Source organism: Spermophilus citellus (assembly GCF_964194105.1).
Source record: "Spermophilus citellus genome assembly, chromosome: 3".
NCBI lineage: Eukaryota > Metazoa > Chordata > Mammalia > Rodentia > Sciuridae > Spermophilus > Spermophilus citellus.
The window spans coordinates 158331291-158353364 of NC_138184.1; positions in this window are offsets into that span (position 1 = coordinate 158331291).

Consider the following 22074-nt stretch of genomic DNA (forward strand, 5'->3'; position numbering starts at 1 on the left):
AAAATTTAACAGCTGGTAAAACAAACATAAGCTATAAATATCAATAATCTCGGTGGGGTTTGTTTTGTTTTCTCGAGGTGCTTCTAAGATCTCTGTCTTCCTTGTTAAACATTTGCCCTTTATTTAGGGCCTGTTATTAGGTTCCTATACTATGTTTATGACAGACCAAACTCTGAATCACTTCAGTGTAGGTGACTCATTCTCTACTCCACCTCTCACCTGCGCTCCTCGCTTATTTTTTAACCACCTGTAGGACATTTTCACCTGGCTGTCCAATACTGTGTTTCCCTCTTCCTGTCTTCACTGTATTATTATCCTCCCATATGCTGAAATTCCGAAAAATTCATACATGGTTCCCCTCTCTTTAGTGTTCCTGCAAAACAATTGGTTTTAAAATGGTTTCAAATTCGTGTCTTATTCTCTAATCACATGTGGCCTCAGTTCATGTCTGGGCTCCCAGACTTCATGTGCGTGTTTCATACCCAATGATTCTGTGAAACTTACTCACATATCCCCTATTTTATTTATCCTCCCACTTTAATAGTTGTTACAATATTTCAAGGTTCCCCTTACTGACATATTAAATGCCAATCCTCTTAGCCTGACCCTTATTCTCTTTCCAGTTTCCCCATACACATCTTATTCTTCAGCTAAAATGGACTGCTCTTTCTTTCCAATACACAGCTCTGCTCTCTCACTTCGATTTCATCATTTATATTGTTTCATGTTCTTGCAATGCCCTTCCTCTGATTTTCATATTAAGTCTTGTCATCTCAGAAGATCTAGATCAAATGCTGCCACCTTCATGAAGGCTTCACGCAGAATCTGTTCTTCTTCACAGTTCTTTGACTTGCTTTTTAGTGTTCTAATGGCACTAATTACATCCCCACAGGCCACACAGTCTACTCCAAGATAGTGTTCAAAGGGCACCATTTTAGGGTTGCTTTTACTTTGTTTAATCCTGAAGGAGCTAGTAAATTGCACACAGCATGTAAACCAGACAAGGATGCCAGTTGGTGGACAAAGCTTCCATCAATTCCCTTGTATCTGGTACAAGGAACATCTGAAATCCAGGAGCTTTGGTCCCCATGGATGCAGTGAGATGTCTCTAGGATGAATGATCATAGAACTATAGACTCAATACCTGCTTAACCCCAGGCTCTTCATCTAGAAACAACATACATAAGACAAAAATTTAGCTACTCTGTAAATCCCATCACCCAGGCCTAATAATTGGTCTGGCTTCTAGGCCTTGAAAATTATGCTTTGCCTGTGTTTGAGGCAACCCCTTTTTTTCTATATTCCTTCATTCCCACTTAGAGACTCTTCTTGGACAGCCTATTCAGAGTACATCATATACATACTTGTTTTACATTGATTTGTGAACACATCTGTCATCTCATGAAATTGTTGGCTTCCTCAAAACAAAAACCTGTTTACATCATCCCTGCATATTCCCTGTGGCACATAAAGAAGTGTTATTCATAATTATAGATAGTATACATTAAATGAATGTTTACAGAATTATTTACAAACTGTTTTCTAGGCCTTGAATACTGAAAACAGTCTTCAATACAGAAAACAGTCAAACTGGGTACAAATTGTTTTCTATACCTATTGTTACATACATGTCATTACATTATTATGTCATTATTATGTAAATATCTAGTTTAGCTCTGGATAAATACAAGTATCAAAAAGATTTAGCCATATTCATGTGATAGTTGTTTTCAATTCAACATGGCCTATTTTGTATTATGTTTAAAGAAATTAATTACAAGACTCCAAACAGCAGGTCAACAAATAATTACAAATGCCAACAAGAAAGAGGAAGCACAATAGGGAATAGAATAAAGGAGTTTTCTCCTAGTCAGTATTTTCCTTTTGATTCAGGAAATAATACCTTCCCCAAGGATTTCTGCCTACATCTCATCTCATTGGCCAAAGCTGTGTCATATGATGATCCCTAGCTGCAAGGGAAATTAGAAGACAAGTTTTTCATTGTGTTGTTTTATTTGGTACTTAGGAGTTTTTAATAGTGTACAGGAGTTCTTTACCACTGAGCTACATTCCCCGGCCCCATATATATATTATATTTTTTTATTGTTTTTTTTTTTTTTGAGATAGGGTCTTGCTAAGTTGCGGAGGCTGGCCTCAAACTTGTGATTCTCTTGATTCAGCCTCCCAAGTGGCAGGAATTACAGACATATGCCACCATACCTGGCAAGATAGTTTTAGTTGATCTCTTTGGTATTCAAATTGGAGGTTCTACTGATAATAATGAAGGAGAAATCATGTATTTAAGGCAGACAAATAGTAATGTCTGCCTTGTATATAAGGCAAAGTTCTGCCATGCTCTAACAAATAAATAACATATTTGTTACCAAGTTGACATTATGTGCTCTTACCACTTAATCATAATAAAAAGTATTTTCCTCCTATAAAACATGATTTACTTTAACATTCCATCTAACAGGTATTACCATTTGTGGTAAGTATACTCAAATATTGCAAAAACAAGTGTTCCATTAAACAAAATTTAGGTTGAGAAGAATTACAAACTGTAATGTAGAGAACTTTGATTCAAGAACAAGTAGCACATATATTCAAACCTTTCTGAAAGGTATAACCATGAAAGGTTTTCTTTGAATACTTTAGTTATAGCCTCCTTCTGATTCTTTGCATAGCATTTAGCAAAATTAAATGTGTCCCAGATCTTTCATGTAGTTTTTCAGAATCTGGTTCTTTTCTATATCTCCTGAATCGCCTTCATCACTTGACATATCCCTTCCCTTCTGCTATATGAAACTCCTAGCAATTCTCCAAGATCGCCAGGCTCAAGTTTCCAGGTCTCATAAAGGCTTAACTTGCTAATCTTCTCATTTCACCTTCTGCCCCTGCTCACACCCAGTGAACTTCAGCCACACTGGTCTTCTTTGCCAACTCAAAAATTCAGAGTTCATTCCCTGCTTAAGACTTTTGCAACAGCTCCTGTCTCTGCCTGATATGATCGTTTTTTTTTTTTTTTGAGCTTCCCACGGTTGCCATTCAGATCTCGTCTTGAATGACACCTCCCTAAAGAGGCCTACCCACTCTCCATTCTAAAGTAGCATCTTCATCCCCACCACCACCCTGCCTGTGGTATTCTCCTAAAGTGCCCTAGCATTTTTCTAGTTCAGTAATTGATGTCTTGCTCCCCTTTTAGAATGTTAGAATTGAGAAAAAAGACCTAGTGTGTTGTATTCTCTACTTTATTTTCAGTACTGGAACAGTGCATGGCACTTAGTAGATATTCAGTTCCCTAAAATCTCCCTCATCCTTGTGGTCGTAGATCCTGAACTCCCCAATATGTCTGATCTAAATATCTTCCCTAATAATAGCACTTATTGTTTTGTAATTCTTTTGTGGAGGTGGGAACTGGGGATTGAACCCAGGGGCACTTTACCACTGAGCTACATCCCCAGTCCTTTTCTTTTTATCTTGAGAGGGCTCACAAAGTTGCTGAAGCTGTCCTGGAACTTGTGATCCTCCTTCTTCAGCCTCCTGAGTTGCTGGGATTACAAGCATATGCCATCACATCTTGGCGTATTTTAATTCTTGATTATCTGTTTCCCCATAACACACGAAATACATATGGGCAGAGTTTGTTTCTAAAACACATCAGTTCTTTACAGAGGCATGTAGTATCTTTTTGCGACTTAGAAAAAGTGCCGCAGTCTGGCTGGGCGCAAAATAACCGAGCTGCCACAAAGCCTTGTAGGTTCAAACAGCAACTCTTTATTCCCGAACTCTCATTGGCAGTCTACTCACACTTCCCGGGAATACACTCCCTCCACCGGGCTCTGCGTGCCAATTCTCAAGGAACCCCAGGGAGAACTCAATGGGAACTCCAAAGTAGGGGCACCAAAGGCAGCAGGATCCGCCCTAATCCCTGAGCCGCCCTATTCGGGAGCAGGGTCACCTTTCAATCATTCCCTCTGGCTAAATGCCAGGCATCATTCCGACTTAACTGTGGCTCTCAACAAAAAAGGATGCTAGTTCAAGGAGTGCTGATGGGCTGGAATTCAGCCCCATTCTGCTTTAAAGCATGTAGCCACACCGAGTATTTGTGTTTAATCCACTGAGGGAGTGAACTTGATCTGTACCTGAGTATTTTTCTTAAAAGGCAAGAAATTAATGAGGGAAAGCATAAGATTAATGTTTACTAGAAGTCCACACTGTCATTGTTCTAGATAGTCTTTTCACACATCTCCTGTAATTTTTACAATAGCCCTAGGAAGGAAAAATTGGTATTACCATTTTATGGATGAAGAAATGGGCTCAGAGAGGTTTTGAAACTTCCTCCAAGGTCATGCCATTGATAAGCAGTGCATCTGTGATTAAAACTCAGACCATCTGCAAAGGTTATTCCTGACCAGCCTTCATCACATAGGATCCTAACTGCTCACTCCCAGGATTTATGGGTTACATATGCTATACTGCTAGAGAGAGCCTATCTGGGCAAAATCTTGCCTACTTCCCCCCTTTTTTAGTGTCCCTTGATCCCTTGTGCCAATATTTGGGGTCATTCAGTTGTGGACTGCCTGATGATTGTTTGGTAAATTTTGACTTTTTGGTTATCTATAAGACTGGCAGAATTGTATTCTTAAATAGTAATGTTATTGAGTTAAACAATTTTTTAAGTGGATTGTTACCTGTTATGTTTCAGGTTACATTGTTGTCTTACCACAATTTTTGTTTTATTGTCAAGAATGGTGATAATGCAACATGCTACATTTGAGATCCCTGTTTATTTAAGGACACAGTGGCAAATTTAGTTAGAATTCCTGAAGCCTTGGAATAGACATTTTTTTTTTCTGTTGCATAGAAGACTTCTTTGTGGGTTTCAGTTTTGAAATTGCATATACTTTCTCTAATAAAATTTCTAACAAAAAAACAATAAAAGCAATGTTTGTCTTCTAAAATGAGAATGTTGTTTATCTCACACAGTTGCAATATTATCAATAATACAACCTAAGGCTGTGTAAGAAGAGTACTCTGAGCCATGAATACCATAATAGGTACAGAGACAGTGATGTTTTTGACAGTGCATTGGAAGAGCTTTTTATGGTAATTATCTATATTTATTTATTTTATGATTATATTTTATTTGAAGATAAAGAATATCACTGGGCTTTTTCATTTTGATCTTCTTTGACACTTCATACCAAACATAATCAAAATTAACTTGTTCTTTACTGATCTCTCTACTTCCTAATTATTTATCCTTCCCAGCTTTCTCTATTGATGGCATCGATCTTCTGGCCAAGTAAACACAGAATCTTAAAGTTGAAAAGGATTTGAGAGGTTATCTACTTTAAACTCATTTTAGAACCTTTGACAACATGATTAAGATCCAGATCTCTAAGTCAGTCTTCCTGGTTCAAATCCTAGAAATACAATTTGCAATGGATTCTTAAGCAATCACTTTACCTCTCCATGCCGTAATTCCAATGAGAATAATGATAGAACATACTTCAGGTGACTGTAACAAGGAATACATGGAACAACACTTATATAGCACTTAGTCAAGGACTGAGCACAAAAAGCTACGAGTCATTAATATTAGCAAGCAGATATTTATCCATCTTTTCTCAAACTTGCCAGTGTTAAGAATCACATAATTCCTCAAGGCACCTCATTTCAACATTGTTTAACTTTCACTTTTAGAAAAGTCTCATATTCCTTCAATAACCATCAAATATATGCTATGTACCAAGCATGATGAGAACAGAGGTGAATGAAAACAGGGTATCTGGCCTCAGGCAGCCTCCAGTTTAGCAAAAGAGTCCAACAGCAGGAGGCCTGTGGCTGTCCTCTCCCAGCCCACTTGGAGGCATTACTTTTGCTTCTTTCATAAATGATAAGCTTCTACTAACCAGTTTTCTAGACATCAAATTAGGAGACCCTTCATCTGCCCCTAAATAACTGGTCCATAGTCTTCCCAAATCCTCTCTTCTGGAGCAGATCACCTTGCCCCTGTGAACCTCCATTGCCTTATCTGAATAAAGGGAGTCAGTAATCCCTACCCTATTAAGTGATGGGGTCATTGTGATCTCGTAGCTTTGTACTTTGGCAGATGCCAAGTAACCCATAATGATGTGATAATCCTTATTTTAAACCAAAGAAATCAATGATTCTCCTAATGATAGAATTTTAGACATTAGTAAGCAAAGGAAAATCTTTTGGCTGGGAGTTAATAGGGTGAGAAATGAAATTCACCAACCCAACAGATCAGACTTACAACCAACAAGATTAGACAGAAAACAAAGCATCCAGCATTGCTCCTGAAAGTCTCCTTGATAATTCTATATTTTGCTTGAATGTCACCAGATTTTAGATCCTGACAGATCTAGATTCAGAATGTCTGTAAGTTTGGTGGCCTTATGCACATTCCTTAATCTAAGCTAGATTTCCTTATTTCTATCAGATTCCTTTTCCTGGGAATTCAGTTAGAACTAGAGGTAGAGTCAGGACTAGTCTTTTAAGCAAAGGATAAAATGTAGCTATCATCTGCCCACTATAGCCATTAAAAAAAAAAGTCAGTTTGCAGAGACAAAAAAATGAAAATGAAAGAGGACTGCAAAGAACAGCAGAGACATAAGCTGAAACTACCTAGCTCCCCATGGGCTTCCACTTCTAGGCAGTAGAACTACCAGAGATTCAACTAAAATTCTGTCTTAAGGTTCCAGGAGACACCTTTGAACTTTTATTTTTTTTATTTATTTTTTTAATATTTATTTATTTTTTTAGTTATCGGCAGACACAACATCTTTGTATGTGGTGCTGAGGATCGAACCCAGGCCTCATGCATGCCAGGCGAGCGCGCCTCCGCTTGAACCACATCCCCAGCCCAACCTTTGAACTTTTAAAGCAAATATTATCTTATGCTTAAATTAGATAAAGTAAGTTTCCATTTCTTGCAAGCCAGAGTGACTGATAGTCTCTTTTTTTTTTTTGGCGGGCGGGGGGGGGGGGGGGTCAGGGATTGAACTCGGGCACTGAGCCATGTCCCCAGCCCATTTTGTATTTTATTTAGAGACAGAGTCTCACTGAGCACATCTCACTGAGCACATCACTTTTGCTGAGGCTGGCTTTGAACTCTCAATCCTCCTGCCTCAGCCTCCTGAGCTGCTGGGATTACAGGCATGTACCACCACAGTTGATAGTTTCTTAATACTTTCTTGATCTAGTTTGTCCTGATGTCCCAGGAAACTGTCCAGGCAAGTGGGACTTAAAAGACCTATCTTTTATTCTCAGATGAAAAGTACTAGGAAGTAGAGACAGATTCACCAAAACTTTGGGGGCATGTTGGCATCTTTCTAAATTATGGAGAATGAATACATTGCCAAATTTCATTCATTATTAGTACTATTTATTGTGAATCAGTCCTGCCAAGAGAATTCTGAAAAGACACTTTAAAAGCTTAAAACGAACTGAACTAACCTTACCAGATTTATCACTTTAAATATTTGAAAGAGTTGTAAAATTACAATTATTTTAATTATTGTAATTTAAAATAGGAGGAAAAAAAACAGCCATTGAACAAAGCTACCAAAACACTGATAACTTTATTAATAATGCATTTGATAAATATTTTTCATATTCTTCAAGACAAACTTTTGCAATTAATTTGTTGCAGCAGAGATTGCTTACTCAAGACACACCTCAACCCAGTTCCTCATTCTCAGAACCTCAATTCTGTTCAGATTGCCCACCTCCTTTGAAGGTCCATGTGTTTCAGGGAAGCCTCGATCTAGCTTCAGTTCCAGAGGTTGGATCATGATTGATCCTGTAACTGATTCTTCCTCTAAATGGTTGCTTAGTCTTAGGTACACCACACAGTTCTAGTCAATGAGGTATATGAGTTGAGAAGCAGGAGGGGCATATTTCTCCTTCCCAAGAGAAATAAAAATGGAGAGGTGATCTTCTGTTTCTCTGGCTTTTGTTATTACAGTCACCATAAAGACAAGCAAAGCCAGCACACCAGGAATGGCAAAACAAAACTCTGGGTGAGGTTTTGGAGTCAGAGTTATCCAACATGCATCATCCTTTTCCTCTTGATCTCTTATTATGTGAGATAATAAATGTCATAATATTTTTTTCTGGTTGTATACATAGCATATTCACACCAATTCATGTCTTCATACATGTACTTTGGATAGTAATGATCATCACATTCCACTATCAATTCTAACCCCATGCCCCCTCTCTTCCCCTCCCACCCCTCTGCCCTATCTAGAGTTTGTCTATTCCTCCCATGCTCCTGCTCCCTATCCCCTATGAATCAGCCTCCTTATAACAAAGAAAACATTCGGCATTTGGTTTTTTGGGATTGGCTAACTTTACATAGCATTATCTTCTCTAACTCCATCCATTTACCTGCAAATGCCATGATTTTATTCTCTTTTATTGCTGAGTAATATTCCATTGTGTATATATACCAAAGTTCTCACAGGGTTCTGAGAGAATTGGCGCACGGAGCCCAGTGGAGGGAGTGTGTTCCCAGTAAGTGTGTGTAGAGTGCCGGTGAGAGTTCGGGAATAAAGAGATGCTGTTTGAACCTACAAGGCTTTGTGGTGGCTTGGTTATTTGGTGCCCAGCCAGAATGTGGCAGCTGCCATTCTGACTGGAGTAAGATGAAATCTAAAGATCTATATAATGAAAATTTCAGAACCCTAAAGAAAAAAATCAAGACCTTAAAGATGGAAAGATAAAGATCTACCTTGCTCTTGGATAAGCAAAATTAATTTTATCAAAATGACCATACTTCCAAAAGCACTATACAGATTTAATGCAATTCTGATAAAAATTCCAATGACATTCCTCATAGAAATAGAAAAAGAAGTCATGAAATTCATCTGGAAAAATAAGAGACCCAGAATAGCTAAAGCAATCCTTAGCAGGAAGAGTGAAGCAGGTAGCATCGCTATACGAGACTTTAAACTATACTACAGAGCAATAGTAACAAAAATAGCATGGTATTGTCACCAAAACAGACTGGTAGACCAATGGTATAGAATAGAGGACACAGAGACTAACCCACAAAACTATAATTATCTTATATTAGACAAAGGTGCCAAGAACATTCATTGGAGAAAAGATAGCATCTTCAACAAATGGTGCTGGGAAAACTGGAAATCCATATGCAATAAAATGAAATTAAACCCTTATCTCTTACCATGCACAAAACTCACCTCAACATAGATCAAGAATTTAGGAATACAGCCAGAGACCCTAGGTATAATAGAAGAAAAAGTAGGCCCTAATCTCCATCATATGGGATTAGGCCCCAACTTCTTTAATAAGACTCCTGTGGCCAAGAATTAAAATCAAGAATCACTAAATGGGATAGACTCAAACTAAAAAGTTTCTTCTCAGCAAAAGAAGGAATCTGTGAGGTGAATAGAGAGCCTACATCTAGGGATCAAATCTTTACCCCTCACACATCAGATAGAGCACTAATCACTAGGGTATATAAAGAACTCAAAAAGCTAAACACCAAAAAAACAAATAACCCAATCAATAAATGGGCCAAGGACCTAAAGAGACACTTCTCAGAAGATGATGTACAGCCAATCAAGAAATACATGAAAAAATATTCATCATCACTAGCAATTAGAGAAATGCAAATCAAAACTGCTTATAATATTTAAGGCAGTTTTAATTTTGTCTTCCGCGATTTCTGAGACTTAGGGCTGAAAGCATGCCAGCCAATACTGTTATATCTAACAGTCTCTAGAATGATGGTACCATTTGGCCATTTTTAACATTCTTATATGTCTACAGAAATGAGATCAGTAAAAGTAATTACCCAACTATTCCCTTACCACCCTTAAAAGTTCCATATGTTCCAAGAAAGAAAATGTCTTTGAAATCCTCACTTCTGTCATCTGCTGTTTTGTATGTACAATGCACCAACATAGGGCCACTACCCACTTTATGCCACCTCCACAAAATTCTGTCCAAGGACACCCTGTTAAAACTATTTGGAGAATTTCCTTCCCTCTACGCCCACTATTATCGTGTATGACTGTTTTGTGGGCTTTTTTCACTCTCTTATTCTTTCTCCATCTTTGGCATTCCTAATTAGAGTTTTCCTATCCCTTAGTGGTCCTTAATAGGTTTATTTGTCATTGTTATTGCTATTAATTGGCAACAGAATTTATTTTTTTAACCAAAACATCTTTCAGTGGGAAGAATCTATTTTTCTGCCAGTGGAATTCCAGGTGGATAATTATCATTTTGTTAAGGTCAATGATTCATGGAATGGTTAGTTTCCTTCTAAACAAGATCTGTCATGATGGGTCAGCAATGATACCTTATCTATACTCCAAAGACTGAGAGACTGAAATGTACTTCACCCACATGATAATAGAGTTAATCTGATATACTTCACGACTGTTATTTCTTTGAAGGTTGTTTATTGGCTTGGTTTCCACAGCCTAGTCTTTTATGTGTACATGAAGGAGGTATCTTTTAGTCCCACGTTATTTCCATGCATGCATCTATTTACACAAATCTGTCTTTGTCTTCTGTTTCTGTTTCTTACAATGCATTTTAAGAAGCCCTAGGCTGATCAGGAAACTAAAAAAAAATAGGAAGTGAACCTATAACTTTAATACTTTTATGCTCCTTTTACATGTTTAAGACAAAATTCAAGGATGTTCTTTCCCTACTTGTTCTCCATGCTACCTCTTTTCTTAATTCACTTTCTCCCTATCCCCCAGTATGTTTCTCCTCAAAGGAATTCATGGTGCTTCAATACTATTTTCACACCATATAAGCTAGGATACCTACCCACATGTTTGGTTTTAAATAAAGAAGTAACTTTGCAAGATTCACTCTTTTCTTTCTTGTGATATTATTCATTTTTATATTTGGTTCTATTTTTTAAGGATAGACTCAATAGTTGTCTTATAACTTAGAGAGATACAAGCAATTGATTGATGTTTTAGAAACTCTTTAAAGATGATACACAATGCAATCTATAGCTTTGGTATTAATATTAAACTGCAGAATCATCTATTCAATCACTTTCCTCGCTTACAGTCACACAGACTCCCCCAGTTCAATAAATTCTAAATGCATCCACTCTAACCCTACCCTACCCACCTGGTTCTCCTTTGGCATTATGAATTATGTCTAATCGCTCTAGCATTCACCTCACATCAACCCAGAAGCCTAACCTCATCCACATACTGCCATTTCACATCTAAAATCTCTACATTTTCTCCTTTTCTTTCATTCCCACTTATATTATCAAGTAAAACAGCCTCTAAGCTTATTTTCCCACCTCTTACCCAGCCTCAAGCTGTCTAGAATGATCTTCCTGAAGGCAAATCCCATAACCCTCTTCATACAGACTTTTTAACTCCCACCTCTGTCTCTATAGAATGGATTGTTCTCTCTGGTATGGTCCCTAGTGCCCTGGAGAAATTTCTGTCATGGGGAAACAGTATACCTTTAGTGGTAAAAACATACATTTTCTGGAGTCAGGAATCAGAATTTAACCCCTGATTCCACCACTCACCAGGGCCAAGTTACCAAATCTCCATGCTTCCGTCTGTCCTCCTATAAAGTGGCACTAACCAATAAATAGTACTTTGTATAGTCAGTGGGAGACTTCAATTAGATAATACACATTCATACTTAGCAAATGCCTAGCAAAAAATCAATCTCAATAAATGTACATGATTACTATTACAGAAAATCTATGACTTACACTAATTTGTTTATGTTTTTATTTACTAGGTTTTGTGTTCCTTGCATTTAATCCATCTCTATAATCCATCCCCTAGCACTGGACTGGAAAATTAACATGACCTTCAGAGCAGTAAATGTTTTTAAGAATCAAATACTGCTTGGCTTATAACCTTCCATTGGATTTTTGGTACCAGTAGAATAAAATTCTTACTCTTTAGTATGATTTACAAAACCTCTATAATATGGCTTCCTTGCATCTATTCAGCTTCATCTTCTCCTACACTCCAGCTAAGCATGATCACTTGCAGTTCCACAAACAGACATTTCCTTCAATCAGGTATGTTTTTCCAAGCCTTTTCTCTAAACCTGTTGAACATCTTTTGATATTTAAAACTCAAATCAAATATGTTTTCCTTTAAAATCCTTTCTGACCATTTTCTTGGTGGCCACCAAGTCTGGAAGTGCAGGTAAATACAGGTTTGCCATCCATTTAGTCGTCCATAGTGAATATTCCTAACATACCAGCCTGCCCACTACCAGCTCTCCTATCTTTATTGCTCTGGATAGAGAAGCAAAATGCTTGGACATGTGCCTTGGTGGACACATACAGCAGTTGTTGCATTCAGCTTTCATTCATGATTAAGACATGTCTTCTCTGAACAAATATTGCTATTTTTAAAAGAGAAAAATTTTAAGGAAAATGATCTGCTATAATTAACATTTGATAGCTTCAAGAAGAAAACTATTGACGGAATAAAATGCTTAAAACATTTCAATATTAATGAGAACACTGAAGTATACATGCTTGTATTAATAGCCAATTAAAACTTTATGAAAAGCTATTTTATGAACTGACCAGATAAAATTTATTGCTCTGAGGTCATGTTAATTTATACTTGCCAATGGAATTCACATCAGTGGTTGCAGTCAGAGCACGTGCCATTTTCTGTAAATGAACGAGTACCTGCACACACACACACATCTGCAGCAAATATCCTTTCTGGTTCAGCTTTGGATTATTCAATTCCAACTTAGTCTGCTGTCAGCAAACTGTCCAGTGAGATAATACTCCTTAAAAATGACAATCATCCAGAAAAATAAATGCTTAAACATGACAGTGTCATGACAGAGCCTGTAAAATTGAAGACAGCCTCTGGCTAGTGATGATAACCACATTGTCAGAACACTGGCTCATTTAATGAGGGAACAGTTTCAAGGTTCTTTCTGCTTTCATAATGACTCGTTGTCCTGGGAAACTTCACTTTCTATGAGAATAAATCCTGTAGTAGCTCTAATTTGATGGTCACTATGACAACTCTGAAACTTTCAGGGACACCCTGTATTCACAGGAGGTTATATGCTGGATATGATTTTGAGGGAGCATTGTGGTGAAGGAGCAATCACACCTTGAAATCTAAAGTGAAATTATTGTCATTCAATTAAGTATGACTACTCACCAATAATCGAACCTATAAAAGGCATCTTGCCATGTGAACCATAACAAATATTTATTTATAGCACAATAGCATCCAAAACTAGGAGTGCTGAGGTAGCATTTGAAAGCTCTCCCCAAAAAGTTGTTAAATGATATGGGATGATTCAAAAAGAATCGAACACTTCCAATATGTGTTTTGAATATCCTTTGTCTGAAATGCTTGGGACCATAAGTGTTTCATGAAAATATGAAATCTGAAGTGCTCCAAAATCCAAGGATTTGGGATTTTCAGATTAGGATTACTCAGCCTTTTCCCACCCTGCAAGAGCCAATCTGCAAATAGCCTTTTCACTGTCTAACCATATGGAAAATGTTAGGTTTTAGCCACATGTTTACATTGTTAAATGTTCAATTATTTTTTAATTGTTCTGTACAGTAGTTTGGGTATGTAATTTGAGTTCTAAAAACCTCCCCAAATGAAATTTACACAGTATGTGAAATCCCTGAAGTTCTATGCAAAACTATAGTTTAGTTGATGTCAGGCACAGTGGCACATACCTGTAATCCCGGCATCTTGGGAGGCTGAGGCAGGAAGATTGCAAGTTCAAAGCCAGCCTCAGCAACTTAGTGATGTCCTAAGCAACTGAGTGAGACCCTGTCTCAAAAATAAAAATTCAAAAGAGCTGGGATGTGGCTCAGTGGGTAAGCACCCCTGGGTTCAATCCATAGTACCAAAACAAAGACGAGAAAATATTCTTTAGCTGAGAGTTGTAGTTAATTATTTTATTCTATATTAAATAATAAAACACAGGATCAATAAAATTTTCACTTAAAGAATTTACATTGATGACATAATTACTTACTATTGAGTTAATCTTAAAGTAATTTAGAATTTAATAAACTCCTACAGTTTTTAAAGGCCTGTAGAAGGCACATAAAAAGCATGTTATAATATAAAGTATACTATAATCCTGGGTATAGCAGCACCATAATCATCTTTCTTGCCCAGGAAGCCAAGGCCACTGCTAATTCATAGAAAGTCTCTTTCTAATTGATAAAAAATTTAAAGAGAATCTTTGATGCCCTTCCTTTTAGTAGGTGTAAGGCAGTCCTGCAATGGGGAGCACTGTTTGGTACAGGGAATGCAGGCTAGATTTCAACTCCTCACCAGCTCAGCTGGGTACCTTTGTGCAGTACACAAAATATGCAGTGTACACAGCAGCCCCAAGGGACCCCAATGAAAGTGAGACTACACTGTGGCTCTTCAATACTTTCACTAATTAAAATACCATGAATAGAGAGCAAGACATGCTCTTATGTTATAAAAATAGAAATCATGTTTAGCTGATCCTAAGATCTACAACATGTTTGGTCAGGGGATGTAGCTCTGTTGTAGGGGTCTTGCCTAGCACACTCAAGGCCCTGGGTTCAATCCCCAGTGGTGGCAGAAGGTGGAGGGCACGGGGGTGAGAGCCAAAAGATTCACATGATCCACACATTTTAACAATTTATCATCCCAGAAATTGAAGTATCTTATGGTGCTACATCAATTATGCCGTTCAACATATTTTATATAATGAATATAATTGTTGAATATAACCAAAAAAAGATCAAGGAAGTGAAAGAATGCTAACTTCTATGTATTGTCTTTCCACTGAGAATAATATATCATTTTCTACTTCAAAGATGAGATGCTATAGACCTATTAAACAGAGCACTTTCCCTTGTCCTCTGTTTTCAAGGACTCCTTAGACTAAAATAATCCCTCCTTAATCCCCAAGCAGTTTGTTTATGCTCTCTTTGTGGCCTTGTGATGTTCTGCTTTGTACTGTGTTATAATTTGCTTTTCTCCCCTGCTAGTTTGTAAGCCCCCAAAGTACAGGACCTAAGGACCTTTATGCTCTCTGCTACCCCAGGCAGCAGAGCGATCAGCTGGAAGCAGCCTGGGCTCTGGAGCCAAGATGATGAGCGTCCAGAACTTGGCCCTGCTGTCTACTAGCTCTGTGGTCTTGGGAAAGTTATTTAACCTTTCTGAGTCCAATTTTCTTATTTATAAAATGGGGATAATAATTGGCATGAAAAATTTTAAAATGTGCCAAGTTTTAAAGGATTGGCACTGAGTAGATTCCTTATGATATACTGTCACCATTTTTCAGACGCAGCATGAGTTTTGGAATCCGATGGATTCAAATCCTGGCCTGGTAACTTAGTATATCCCCTAACTACAAGTTACTTTCCTAAGCCTTAACTCCCAAGTACCATGAAGACAGAATTTGGTCTGTCTTGTTCACTGTTGTGTCCTTAGCATCTAACACAGAGCCTGATACATAGCTGTTGAAGGAACCAATGAATAAATGTAACGTGAAGATCATTCCTTATAGCACTGTTGAATTACCAAAAGAAAAAAGAAGAAAAAACCCCCACAAAGTACCACTAACACACAATAATTGATTTTTGATGGTCAAAAATTGAATGCAAAGAAGTGGAATGCAAAAAGTGTCATGGCCATTCCTGTTGTAATTACAGGAAAGGCCATAAGTGAACATGGCTAAGTGGCTGGCCTGATGACTAATATCTTCTATATGAAATTGTGCTCATACCTCTAATACAATATTACTGTAGGCAGCAAGAATCATTTATTCACATAATAAGTATTTATTGAGCACTTAGGATGGATAAACTATTTATGAACAAGTACAACTATGTCAGGGACAGAACATGGAAACGCTTGTTTTCTAGGAATCGAGGACTCAGATGACTGGAGTTTTCACAGATAGGAAATCCCAGAAAGATAATAATGAGTAAGCAGGATGTTTGGTAGTCCCTTTCCTTATTTCAAATACTATTTTCATAACTGTGATCTTTCTGTTTCCACTCACTGAGAAGGGAGTAATCCCTATGACTTTTGGTTTTAAATGCAAATGGCATAGAAATAGATTATGTGAGGAGATAAATATGCTTACACCGATTCAAACATTACACAGATTTACATGTACGGAAATGTTATATGGTACGCCATAAATACGGTACGCCATAAATATGGTACGCCATAAATGTACAACTTTTATGTTTGTGTACATTAATTCACTCTATAAATGAATTAATAAAAAGAAATAGGTTGTGGAGGGCAAGACAGGCGTTTCCTACTGCCCTGAATTCTTCCCTCCCATTATTACAACATGATGGAAAGGAGGAGGATAGGAAGGAGGACTTCACAGAGGTGGGGATGGATAGGTGGTAGGAGGTAAACTGTTTGGGGAGTCTAAAAATAAATGATGGCATCACATTTGTAACCTAGATTCTATATGACCTCACCTAAAACATTCCAAACTGATGTGTGTCCTTCTTGTTCCAACATAGGCAGGGGAATAGTACTGGAGCCACATTTATAAAGGGGGAGGAGTTCAGGGCTGTTTTGCCAAATTCTCAATTTGAATTTTATTGGCATACATTTATATAGTGATATCAATCAATCTTAATTCAAAATGTAATATTACATATAGTTATCTGTCTTCATTTAATAATTTCTGGGGCTGGGGCTGTAGTTCATTGGTAGAGCGCCTGCCTCGCACATGTGAGACACTGGTTTGATCCTCAGCACCACATAAAAATAAATAAAGATATTGTGTCCAACTACAACTAAAACAATATTTCAAAAAATAATAATTTCTAGGCCAAAAGTAGCCTCCTGTCCAGACTTAAGCTTACTCAGCTCCCTTTGCAACCTGTAAGCCACTAATGATGGAAGCAGGTTTCTGGCCAAAATAGGGAACATAAGACACTGGTTACATCAGCAACACAGCTGGGAAAATAATGAGCAGAAAATACCCTAAGATCAAGGATACAACAAGGGAAGAAAGGTGGGAGGACAGAGAAGGGGATGGAGAGAAGAGAGAGGGAGAAAGGAAAGAATTAGCAAATTAACAAGTTCCATCTACCTTAAGGATTAATTATGTTAAACATTGAACCGAAGGGGCTCTGAGGAATGCTCCTTCCTTATTCACTGGCCTTTGGGGAGGTCTGTGTGGATTAGCTGGGTACATGATGCTGACCTGTATGAAACAGGAGGCTGGGAGAATCCTTTGTTTCAGGCACTGGATAACATGAGTGGTCAGAGTATCTGGGGATCTCTGTTCTACAAACAGGTGAAGTGGATCTTTGACATTCTTCTGGCTCCTTCTATATAAAATACCTCCTACTCTGCCCCCTCCCACATAGCCAACCCCAAGTGGAAGAGAGACAGGGAAAGGATGAAAGGCAGCTAGGAGTGAATGTGTGTATAAAATAAGGAATTAGCCTCCTTACTAGACTCTTAGTGTTTATAGACTCTTTAGTGTTTATTCTGAATAGAACAAATGTTAAACACATCTCTATTCTCTGGTCTTCCAAGGGAAGCAAGGATCAGAGCTCATGCCATAGGTGTCTGAAAGTTTAGTCTTTTACCCAGTTCTCCTTCCTACCTCCTGATGAAAATCCTCAAGGAATGCATACCTGCTCCACACATCTGCCCTGGCTACTGCTTGTACTCTTTAAGTAGGAGCATGGAGCCAGGCTGTGGCTCAGGTCTTCAACAGGCCATCCCTTGCCATCTCATAATCACCTCCCCAGGTTGCTGCCGGGCTCCCTTTCTACTTTACTCTATCCACCAACTCATACCTATCCCTGATTTCTCCAAAGCACCACAAACATCACAAGGTTGGGGATAACATAAGGGAATTAAGATAAAGAAAACAGTATTTTCTCAAAAAAGAACAGAATTCCAAGCCTCTCCACCTGCCCCAGGCCACATCTGCTCAATGTTTCTTAGGACTAAATTTTTTTTTTGCTTTCCTTGTAGAAATGATTTTTGCTTTTATGTAGAATGATGATAGTAGCCCCAAGTGCTTTATGCAAGAGAAGTCCTTAGAGCATGGCAGGTGTAGCCAGCCTCACTGCACCTTTGTATCTTTCAACATGTTACAAGATGTGGAGACTGAAGTGCAAAGAAGGGACCTGAGAAGGATCTGGTATGAAACATTAGCACCAGGTGCCCCTGGCTCAGAAGTGTCCTCTAAAAGTAACATTCTAACTTTGTTTTATCTCAGTAATAACTTATCTTACAATGGGTTATCCTCTTATTAGAAAAATTGAAGGACTGTCAGTAGAAAATTTACCTAGGCTGCAATTGTTTTAATATGAGGTTGTACAGCATGTTCTTTTTTAGAAAGATGCTAGGCCTCCCTTATGCTTAAAAAAAGAACATGGTGAGGCTGCCTTCTGTATTGAGATTGTTAAGATAATAAGTTGATATTATGTGTCTGAGTGAGACTCTTTTGATGCAGACAGAACATTATGGGAGGAAAAAAGCTTAAAATGAAATTAGATTTTTCATACATGGGGTAGTCAGCTGCTAAGATAACAGAAAAATCTTCAGAGTAATTTATCAGCTGACAATGCAGCAAACAACAAAGACAACACTTCTTTCAGATTAGAGAATGGCCCTGGACAACTCTGTGACTACAAGATGACAGCATGTTATATCCCACACACTGGAACTATTGAAGAACTAGTGTTCAAAGGTTTATATTCTAAAATACAAATTGCCTTTGACTTGAACTATGAAAAACAGAATTTTAAAGTGTGACCACATGCTAAATGTATCCCATGGCCACCATAAAGAGTGATGTTCGCATGTGCCAATTGGTTTCCATAGGTCTGAACATCCCAAACAGCAGTCGCCACTCAATTTCCAAGTTTGAGATTTGACAAGTCTTTAAAGGTAGAAGAGCCACTGTTGGTATAAAACACAGCAAGAAAATGAGTGATAGACAAGAAATCTCAACAGACTAACCTCGATGAGAGCAGTTCTGTCAGGTCTTAAAGGACTAAAGACTAAGTTATAAATGACTTTCCTGCTCATTGATAGACAGGCCAATGTTATTTTTCTGAAAACATAAACATTTGTTGGGAAATTAATTTTAGAGAGCATAGGTAAAGGGCAAACCCAACATAAAGTTGTCAAGTTGAAAGGTCACTGACATGACAGTAGCTTCTGAGGAGAGGATTGACATGATGTCAGCTGTTTCTTCCCTGAAGACTGATCTAGTGGTAACCAGAAGGATGAACTGAAAGGGGATGGATGGGAGTGGATTTAGGTTTTGTGTGTCTGAGTTGATACCAGCTTAAAGAGGGTGTGGGCCCTTTTTAAGAAAAAGAATAGATTTAAGAAGACAGCATTGCTAGGGCCCCTCCCAGAGCTTTGAATGGGTGGATACAAGCAAGAGACCCTAAGGTGAAGCTTTCTCACCTTCATCACAATAAGCCACCTCATGGGCAGGTGGCAGGAAAAGCCACCAACACTGTTTCCCTTGCCTGGTTGGAGGGAGCTGGAGCCCCAAGAGTTGTCTTTGATGCTTCCTCTTATCTCCTCTTCATTTGCCAAGCCTTGCCTGTTCTGTTCCTTAAATATTTCTGATTCATTTCTCTCTTCATTCCTAAGGCCAATACCTTAGATCTAGCCATCCCCACCTCTTTAACTATTCCACTGCAGATAGCCTACAAACTGGTTCCCTGTTGCCACTCTTGGTGACCTCCAGAGTTCTGTCCTTCACCCAAGCAATCCGGAAACTGTATCAGCAGGTAGATCTGACAACTTCATGCTTCTGGTCATTAAAGCCTCATCAGGAGAAAGTATAAGTGTTCTTAGCATAACAAGCAAAGCATTCACGGCTTCACCCTCTGCCCTCACCTCACCTCCCTCAGCTCTTGACATCTAGCATTGCCCTTTCCACAATCGATACTATACAGTCTGAAATTACTTGCAAATATCCTTGATGTTCTGACATCTAGGTTCTTGATTCCTGGCTAATCTCTTGGGTGTGGAGCCACCTTCCTTTACCCCTAGCCCTTCTCCATTCTCCTTCACCTCACTTTACAAGGCTCATTTTCTCCTAGGGTCCTTCAGTGACACCACCTCTCCACCCCCATGGAGACAGGTACCTTCCTCTGTAGTCTCGCCTGCAATACTCCATTGAGGCACTCAGCACACTATATTACACGTGCTTGTTTGCATCTCTCTTACCCTCTCCTCTCCAGACAATGAGCCCATTGGGAGTGGTAACCACATCTGATGATTCATTTTTGTATCCCCAGTACATGGCAGAATGTAGGTCTTCATGAGGTATCCTTGAATCAATGAACAAATTAATGATTAAATCAGATGCTACATGAGTCATTCTCTGTGACAGAGCATAGAAAGACAAGAGAGCAGAGAACTTAATCCTGGGGTATGTCCAAGCTTGCAGATAGGAGGAACACAAGAAGGCAGTTAAATATAGGCTACTGAGAATAATTCATGAGCAAAGCAGGAGGATCAACAGGAATTGTTTGTGTTGTCATCCTTCTTACCAGCAAGTTAAGTTTCTTATTGAATGCATATTACTTTTTAAACAAGAAATAAAGGAGTTTAACAGGGTACTCACTACGCTGCTATAACAAAGGGCCTCCAAAATGGAATGATGAAAATAAAATGTAAGTTTATTTATTTCTCATGTAAAGATCTAGAGGTGATCAGCCCAGGGCCCAAGGAGAAGCACTATTGTCCTCAACATACCAGCCCTGCCATCTTGACACCAATTTCTAAGACTGCTTCCAAACAGCAGAAAGAACAAAAGGGCAAGGACAAGACAAACTCTTAGCTTTAGGGAAGCCAGAAGTTGCCCCCAGCTCTTGGCCACATGCCCATATCTAGCTGCAAGGGAAACTGGGAAATGCAGTCTCTAGTTGATCCCATATGCCCAGTTGAAACTTGGAAGAGTTTTACCCATAAAAGGAAGAAGGCTGAGGACTATCAGACAACTAGTGGTCTGGTGTAAAGTGTTTTATCTCTACAAACAAGAGAACATTTTAGTAAAGTAGTAGCAAAAGCAGAAGATAGATTTCATGGGACTGAAAGTTAGTGGGCAACAAATATATGAAAATAAAAAGTATGAGACATTTAATCAAGTTTTATAGTAAATTAAAGAAAATAAATAGAATGTTAAAAGAACTACAGAGTTACCCAAGATTTTATTTTGTTTTGTTTTTTCCTGAAGGAAGAATACCTAAGCTCATTTGAGGATGTCGGTGCAGAGAAAGACAAAAATGGCAGCAGCCTAAACCTGGAGATTTAGCCTTATTAAGTCAAAAGGATGCCTCTCCTCATGCAATTGGAAGGGTGGATAGGAGAATAGTATAGAGACAATGGTCAAGTGGACATGAAGTTAGATTGGGAAGTTCATAGTGCCCACCAGCACTCCAAATTCCCCTGCTATGGAACTCCAAGTTCCAAACTTCCCCATCCCTAATCTTATCCAACCACATCCCCCAAGAACATTACCCTATGACCCATTTCTCCCTATCCTCTGACTTGCAAAGACAGTGACTCAGACCAAAAAAATATCAAAAAAGTCTTCAAGTCATTTATTTGTTGAATAAATAAACGAATTTAAAAGTCACCTTAGTTTATTTATTTATATAGTCTTAATTCAGTACATAACTAAAGATCATCTTTCTTGTTCCCCCAGCTAAGGATATAGAAGCAAATAAAACAAAGTCCTTAATTTTGTGGAGTCTGATCTTGAGGACAATGTGTACGTATCAATGATAACCTTTGGAAGACAAAGCCCCTGCCTCTGCTGCCTTACCAATCACTGTGAATGTGGAAATGTCAGGGAAAGTAGGAGTTGGGGCACTCAGTATGAGAGAAGCTTCTCCAACAACACTGAATATACACCTGTCCCCCAGTAGCTATAAGAATCCACGACTAGATAATAAATCCATTTTGATAATAAATCGACAAATTTCTACAGACAGATGATGAACACAAACTGAATCTGGAGGATATACACAATTTAGACAGATCAGTTTCAAGCAAT